General features: G+C 34.2%; 1 pseudogene; it reads right to left on the bottom strand.

The window, feature by feature from the left end:
- Positions 1-5,607: 5,607 nt before the first annotated feature.
- Positions 5,608-5,768, bottom strand: LOC112611216 (annotated as a pseudogene).
- Between the last annotated feature and the right edge of the window lie 3,103 nt (positions 5,769-8,871).

Here is an 8,871-nt window from a genome sequence, read left to right on the forward strand (position 1 = left end):
AAAATCTGTTTCTTAAAAATGAGTTTCATAGGTAATCCTATGTCTTAGAAGCAACATTAAATATTTATGCAAATAAATTTATCCAAAAACTAAAATAGTGTTTTAGGAATGGAAATTATTCCTGTAACTTCAGCAAAAATCGGTGAGATGTTTCTGTGGAGCTAACACTTCTTCACAAAGTCTTTTCCACTCAACTTACCAGCCACACAACACTTGCTTCTCTGCGGAAGGAGCGTCACAAGGATGGTGAGTGCTACGTTTCCTGAAGTGCTCCATTCATGCTTGCCACAGGACCAGGACGTGGCCTTTGCCATGTTAGTGTAGCTGGTTGATGCCCTGTAATCTAAGCGAAGTATCTCACTGCAAAGAGTGTCTTCTCCATCATTGCCCAAATTGGGGTTCTTAATGCTCGGTCTGCCTGCACCTTATAAACAGCCCCAATAGTATTCCATCAGTAGTATCTCCCATTACTCTTCAGTTGCACATAAGAGATGATATTACTGGTCCTCATTCAGTAAGGAAGGGGGCACGGAGAAGGATGCATGTGTGTAATTTGAAAAGGCCTCCTGGAGGTTATGATGCATTGACTGGATGGAAAGTCACCTCCTCAGGAGGATTATGGTTAGTCTTTAAATACAGCAATCATCAATTTTTGGCACAAGAAAATCTTCAAAATATTGACTCTGAATAGTAACTTTCAAGGTAAATGAAAATAATAAAGTGGTGTGAAATGTTTAGTAGTATAAGCATAAGGATATGAAAATAAATTGTGAAATAAACATAACTGAAAGCAAGAATAACATACACTTGAAAAATGACATACATTGATTTTTTTCTCCTGTATTTCAGTTTTCTATTATTGAGACTACCATTTCTAAAATCCTGCACTCCCAGAAGGACAGATTAATGGAGCCTGACAGCAGCTTAGGAAATCATCTCTGCAGCACCCTGCCTCTAGGCAGCACATGTCTAAACCATCTAGGACGGTTCATTGTCTATGCTTCTCTAGAATATCTCAGTATGCAGACACCATAACCTACATTGGGACTTTCACACTCTGACTGCCCAGAAGTTTTTTTCTGGCATCCAACAGAAATTGATTAGATCTTAGAATTTTAAACTATTCTTTTGTTTAAAAGGTTTGTAACTCCAGAAAAGAACACACACTTACATACACGCACACACACTTACATACAAGAACACACACATACAAGCACACATATACAGCGAGAGAGAGAGAGAGAGAGGAAGAGAGGGAGAAAGAAAGAGACTGAGTTGTCCGAAGTGAATTATCAAGAAACATTTAATATTTCCAAAAGGGAATTAATTGTTCAAATAACTAAATTAACTTTAGGCATTTGAATGGTAGAATTTGATATTGTTTTATTTATATGTTAATATCTTAATATTATAACTTGTTTCTTTAAACATCCTGAATTTGGCCTTGTTTAAATTATTTACAGTATTTGAACAGCACATTGTGTGTGTGTGTGTGTGTGTGTGTGTGTATTCATAATATGCTTTGGTGGATCTTTGTCAAATAAAATGCTTGGCACAACAAGCATTTTATTTAACATATTTCAGAAATGTAATTGCAATCAGCTGTTAAAAAATAATATTTGTTTCATATATACTCTTCTTTCACAAAGTAACATGAGATTAGTTGGAAATCCTGTGTTTTTTCTGCTACTTATTGAACTATGACCATAGCTTCTGTCTCTGAAATGAGAAATATGCATTCTCTAAAAAGTTATTTCTCTGGCAAAAAATGCAATGGACAAAAAGAACTTCACCCTTCTGCTGTTACCTTCGCTTTGGTGTTCTGGGTGCTTTACTTCTAATCTGTGACAAAGCCTTGACTTGTCCATCCGGCAGCATGTCTGCTACGCTGAAATGAGATAACAGCAGTCTGAAGTATTTCCTTTGTTTTCCACTCTGCTGTTTACTTACCTCTTTTTGGAGGTCAGCTACTGCTATGAAAATCTTATGAAGCTAGAATTAGAGGCAATCCTTATTACTGCAGCTGTTTCGACAAATTGATCTCAGAGAATGCCAATAGCATTAAATCAGCCTTGCAAATAATTACCAAAAATTTATTAGTCCCCCAAAAGTCACAATCCTTTCCTTTCTTAAGAGAAAGAAACTGTAAAATAAAAGGCAACCACATGTGCAGAATAATGAGCCAAAATAAATTATTTTGTGCCAGGAAAATATCAAATGAATATGATCAGATAATTTTTTTAAATGTTTATTTTGGAGATTATAAAACTAAGGAACAATATGTAAAGCTGTTTTCTGATATGAGAGTTTATTATATAGCAATGGTGAACAGCAGGTTTTCATCTTCTCTGGTTATAAAAGCAAATAAATTTTCAAAAATTAGTTTCAATGTGATAAGTTTAGGTTGAAAATGAGGTTAAATTTCCTGACAATGCTTGTTAAAATAGTGTGGTTCTTGGGAAACTGTTAAATTGCCTTTGAAGATACTTTTAGTTAAGATTTCTGCTGCATACAATTTTATTCATGTGTTCCTTTATTCTAAAAAGTGTTTCCTAATTTTTCTTCTCTTACTGAAGGTTAAAGCTTATGAACCAAGACACATTTTCACAAGATTTTTACATCTTTATTACTGTCTGGAGGCCAAATATAGACAAGCAAATGAGAAAAATGTAGTCCTACTTTTGGCATAGAGTAATTATCTAGAGCCAAAGCACTATCAAAACAAAAAACAAGCAAAAACATAAAAATGTTTATTCTATCACTGAATTTTCATTCTAAACCTTTAACCCCCTCAAACTCATGCAAATGTATATGAACTGAGCATTATTATATTTGTGTAATGATTATATAAATATACAAGTATTCATAATATGATTGAATATAATTATCACCATGTGAATTTTTTTAAATCACATCAAGTTACTTATCAGAATGTGCTATTGGATATAAAGGAAAACTGAAAGGTCATCTAAGCCCTTGTTTATTGATGTTTGGTCAATGGAGCATCTATGTCAAAATAACCTGGTTTGCTTAGTTAAAATGGTCTACACTGGTATGACTAATTATCATCTCTGGAGTTAGATTTTATTAATATGGATTTTTAATAGGATCTTTGGCTGGGTTAGATTCTTACTGAATCCAAGGATCATTTAAGAATCACTGACAAACTCCTGAAAGTTTGTTTAGATGCTACACACTGGGGTAGGTTCAGGGAATACAAAAATGGATATGGTACTCAATGAAAAAAAAAAACTTGCAGTATGATAAGCAAATACAATAATAGAAATATGAAAACAAAAATATAAATGAAACATTTCTAACACACGCAGCATCACAGAAAATACGTCTAAGTAAAGGTAAAGCTTCTTGGGAGAACTGATGCCTATTCAAAGGGAGACAAGCATAGGAAAATCAAGAAGGAAGGGGAATAACACAAAATCATTAGTATAAGAAGCAAGAAAGTATCTGCAGGAATTATTTTTCAAAAGTCCTGCTGTTGAATCATAAATTTTAAGGGATATAAGTGATGAGGATAGAAAAGTAAGTAGGAACAAGATTATGAGGCAAAATTTACTGTTACAGTACCTGGACTTGTCTAGAAGTAATGGGTAGCCAACCAAGGAAATTAAGAGAATAACATTATTGGATGTGTATTCCAAATAGATTCTTCTAGAAGCTCTGTAAGAAATGGTTTGAACGTAAAAGGACCAAAGATATTTGATATAGTTTAGCTGTGTGTCCCCCACTCAAGTCTCATCTCAAATTGTAATCCCCACAGGTCAGGGAAGGGAGCTGATGAGAGGTGACTGAATCATGGGGGCAGATATCCCCCTGTCTGTTCTCATGATAGTGAGTGAGTTCTCATGCGATCTGATGGTTTAAAAGTGTATGACACTCCTGCCGTCATGTAAGACGTGCCTTGCTTCCCCTTTGCCTTCTAAATTGATTCTAAGTTTCCTGAGACTATAGGCATGTGCCGCCACACCTGGCTAATTTTCGTATTTTTAGTAGAGATGGGTTTTCGCCATGTTGGCCAGGCTGGTCTCGAACTCATGACCTCAAGTGATCCATCTGCCTTGGCCTCTCAAAGTGCTAGGATTACAGGCATAAACCACTGCACCCAGTGACTGTGAGAATTTTATAAAGAGAAGTTGAATAACCATTAGATATATCAGTCTAGATCTACACAGTGATAAATTGGAGATACAAATCTGTTGTCAATGTGTGTGTGTGTGTACACATATAAATATATATATTTGGCATAACATTATAATTTGCTTATGCAAAAGATAGGGAATAAAAATTATTAAACTGACTTTATTCAACAAGACCTTAGTTTAGCCACTAAGTAGCTGAAGATCATGCTTAGATAGCTCCCCCTTCTATTTTCCAGTTTTCTCTTTTATAAAATGAAGAGTTCAGTTAGGTGATATATGAAGTTTGAACCTTTAGGAAGAATCATACACATAAATATTTATATATTTAGTGTTGGCAGAATGAGGGAATTCTCATACATAAATGGAGTATGTATGTTCAATTTTCCCTGCATAATAGGCGGCATATTGCTCTATGAGAGTTATAGAGAGGAACTTGGATTCAGATTTAAGTCCACAAAAAAAAAAAAAAAAAAAAAAGATTGAAAGAATCCTTGTGGAACTGAAAAAACAAAAAGATTAGAATAACTCTTACAATCTGAGTAGGCAGTATGAAGGAGCCAGTTATGTTTGCTTATCCTAAATTTATGGATACAGATCTGTAATTCATCCTTAGTTGCCATTTATGTGCATGATGGGAAATGTGAAGGGCTATTAGTGTTATCTAATGGTTTGGATGAAGAACAGCAAGGCAAGAGAATAGCAAACAAGTAGGGGCAAAAATATTTGTAGCATTGTTAGGAGATTCTCTGAGAAGGGAAAGAGGAATATCTTTAAAAAGTTGGGGAAATTCTTGTTCCAGACAGGTGGCACCATTTGGATTATGGTACCTTTAGAAAGACATTATCTAAATGTCTAAATAACTGAAACAGAAAATGAAAACAGGAAATTATAAACTATGGCTCCAGTAAAGGAAGTCAAGACATTAAACATTCTAATGTGTTTGAGGAACCATTATGCCGGGTGTATTTGTGTGAGCACGTTGTAAATATCAAACTTCGTGATCAGAAGCTTAGATGTGTGAATTAATAACTTCAGAAATAAAGTTTTAGAGAGTAAAGATAATAGAGTCCAGGATGTCACCATGAGAATAGATGACTTAGATAGATAGATTAGAGGAGTGGTTAACTGGAGATAATAAACACAAAAAAGTGAGATGTTGGGTTTGAATACCTTGTGAAGATCTTGGCAGTATTAATGGGAGTGATTTTGTTTCTACAGTGAAGGGTTGCCACCAGTCCCAACTAGATTGGAAAAAGAGTGGTTAATGAGGAATGAAGACAGACAATGTCATCAACACTCTTGATAAATTTGACTATGAAGGAAAAGATAGCCAAGGATAATAAAAAGAAAATGATATAAGATGTATAGAGTAGAAAGATGGAAGGTAGTGACTGTTTCATAGATGAGAGTAAGAGTGACTACTATAAAGATGCTTACATATAAAGGCAAAAAGGTGGATCCTTTTTGAAAAGAATTTAACATAATAAAAATGTGAAATAAATCAGTATACACATAAATATTCATTTTTCTCAAGGCAAAATCTCAAATTATTCTATTCCCATAAAGGAAGCACATTTTCACTTGATCTTAGCCAAAAGGCCAAGAAGCGATAGGAAGCACATTTTCAACAGCATTGCCTAGTTGGATTATAATCCCATCGAGTCCATCAAAATGATCCTCTGTATTTCTCAGGGGAGAGATTGAGTTATGGCCTGTTGGTATCTCCTGGCTTTGCCCTAGACTCTGTTTGTATGCATGTTTGACTGTCACCATTTTGCAAATATCTGGTAAAACTACATCACATTCTTTCTTACTTAATGCAAGAGTAAATCGAAGGTCAATTTTCAAAGTCAGTTTTCCATATGTGACATACCCATATATAAGTTTCCTTAATTTCATTATTTCAGAGATACTTTTATGTTTTGGTCTGTGTGTTTTTGTCGGGGAGAAGGAGATGGGGAAGTAAAATATTTGTGTTGTTAAAAGGGAAAACTTGTTGAGAGGTTAACAAGAAAGATATTAAAATTGTATAAAATGAAGTACAGATTAGAAATCAATATGTAATGTTCTTGAGAAAACATACATTATTCAAAATATTATACCAGGCAGATAAATAGCCTTTGAATGAGTCTCTTATTTATTGAGGAAAGAGATTAGAGGAGAAAAGGTATTAGGCAATTTAATTTTAGGTATACGATTTTAAAAAAAAAAAAAAAAAAAAAAAAAAAGCACATTATGGTTTGAGGACTTTTAGTTTCCCGGGAAGGAATGATGCCATTACCAGAGGATTTGGGGGAAACTGTGATCTCTTTCCACATTGGATTCCGGCCCATACCTGCTTTAAGTTACAGTAGTCACTTCATTGTGTTAACATTCCTGGGAAAAAGTGATTTTCACAGAGATCTGAGGAATTATTTAGTATAAGCTAAAGATAACATAGATTATTTTTCAGGCCAAGACAAATTCGAATTTTGAGATGCTTTTTCATACATACAGTCAATTGGAAAAAAGTCCAGGTTGACTAGAATGTGGAGATTGAGAGAAACAGGGAAATTAAATGAAAATGGAGAGGGAGGCAAGATCCAGGTCATGCTGATCTTTATAATCCCTGCCAACATGTTCAGAGTAATGTAAAGGGCAAGCAGAATCAAATGAATAATTTAAGTCTGGAAGTGACAATCATGTTTATATTTTGGAAAGAACCCTCTGGATTTTGACTGGAAAGAACAATTGTGGCAGGAGAGGCATATGTATTCATTTACGAGCTATCGCAGCACTTGACAGCCTGGCGGAGCTACTGGGGACTGAGGGGAAAGCATGAAGACATATTTAAAAACAGGATTTGATTTTTTATTTGATGTGTAGGTCAGGATGGAAGGCAGTTAAGAATAACTCCAGATATTTATTGAAGATAGTTTTAATTCAACAAATATTTATTGACATAAGCACTTTAGGACATGCAAATTATGAAATCTGTATTCTTATCCTTAAAAATGTACAATGCAATTATTTCTAGAGCTTTCTCAGGTCCATATTTATGTGTTAATCAAAATAATAATTCTGTCAATGGGGCTATTTAATTGATAGATTTTTTAATTCTAGTAAGAGCAAATGAGAATATTATTTAAAGCCTGCTAGCCAATTTCCTTACCTGCCTTGATAAGTCAATGATCCTATTTAGAAATCTTGTGCCAGTACAGTTGTTGCTATTTTATGGAACTCTACATTTTTATTTGAGAGTTTGTATACTTTTCTCTTTGTATTTATTGTTCTAACGTTTTAGGATAATGCTTCTATGTGTTTTTATTTTTCTCTCGTCTAACCTGTATGGCACTCTGGACATTCTTTGAGTCAGAAGTCTTGCAATTTCTGTGATTCCTGTTTTACTGCAATCTATTACACCTGGACTGATTTGAACTATGTGTTCACTCTTAAAACTTTATGGCTACTCATGGATTCATAAGATTTTTTTCCATATTCCTTATCTGCTTTCCTTAACACCAACACGTCTCCCTTTCTCAGTCTAGAAGGTACTGACCTGATTTGTAATTTTTTTAGTGAATACTATCAATTTTAAAAATGCATAATGTGTTAGGCTGTTTTTGCATTGCTATAAAGAAATACCTGAGACTGGGTAATTGGTAAAGAGGTTGAATTGGCTCACCGTTCTGCATGCTGTACAGAAAGCAGGGTGCCAGGATCTGATCAGCTTCTGGGGAGGCCTCGGGTGCTTTTATTTCTGGCAAGAGTTGAAGTAGGAGCCGGCACATCACAAGGCCAGAGAAGAAGCAAGAGTTGTGAGAGAGGTGACACAAACTTTTAAAAAACCAGATCTCACAAGAACTTACTCACTGTCATGAGGACAGCACCGAGCCATGAGGGACCTGACACCATGGCCCAAACTCCTTCCACCAGCAACCTCCTCAAACATTGGAAATTACATTTCAACAAAAGATTTGGGATAACAAATATCCAAATATAACATAAGGTAAACTATCTTTTTTCTTAACATCATCTGAAGTTATTCTGCATCTCTAGCATGTTTTTGATCAAGTAAGTCAAGGACTGTGGTCATTTTAATCTCCTTATTGACTACTCCCAAAACACTGGGTAATTATTTTGCTATTGTTGTTATTTAAGTTTTAATTTCTTACAGACCAATAATTTGATTATTTTTGATCAATTTATTTGATCATCAATTTCTTTGCATCCCACTTCTTTATTCCTTGGTCATTTAACTTCATTCAAAGGTGCACTCAATAATACTTTTCTGGTGAAGATCTGATCGTTGTAAATTTAGTCTTCTGCATCTGAAATATTTTTATTCTATCTTCACTCTTGAATGACTATACAGAAATATTGGTTAACATTTATCTGATGACTTTAAACTTATTATTCCACTGTCTTCTGGAATATATATATATTTATATATAATATATAATAATATATTATATGTATTTAAATATATATATTATATATAAGACAAAAAGAATGAGGCAAATTTGGGATTCCCAGAGCTTAAAAATATAAGTTCAGTGTGCCTAGTTAAATTTGGATCTCAAATATGTTCCAAAAATTTTAATGCTCTTTAGTTTTTATTTTAAGTTCAAGTATACATGTGCAGGATGTGCAGTTTTGTTACATAGGTCAGTGTGTGTCAAGCAGACGTATTGTACAGATTATTTCATCAGCCAGGTATTAAGCCTGATATCCA

Source organism: Theropithecus gelada, chromosome 17 (genome assembly GCF_003255815.1).
Source record: "Theropithecus gelada isolate Dixy chromosome 17, Tgel_1.0, whole genome shotgun sequence".
In the NCBI taxonomy this organism is placed as follows: domain Eukaryota; kingdom Metazoa; phylum Chordata; class Mammalia; order Primates; family Cercopithecidae; genus Theropithecus; species Theropithecus gelada.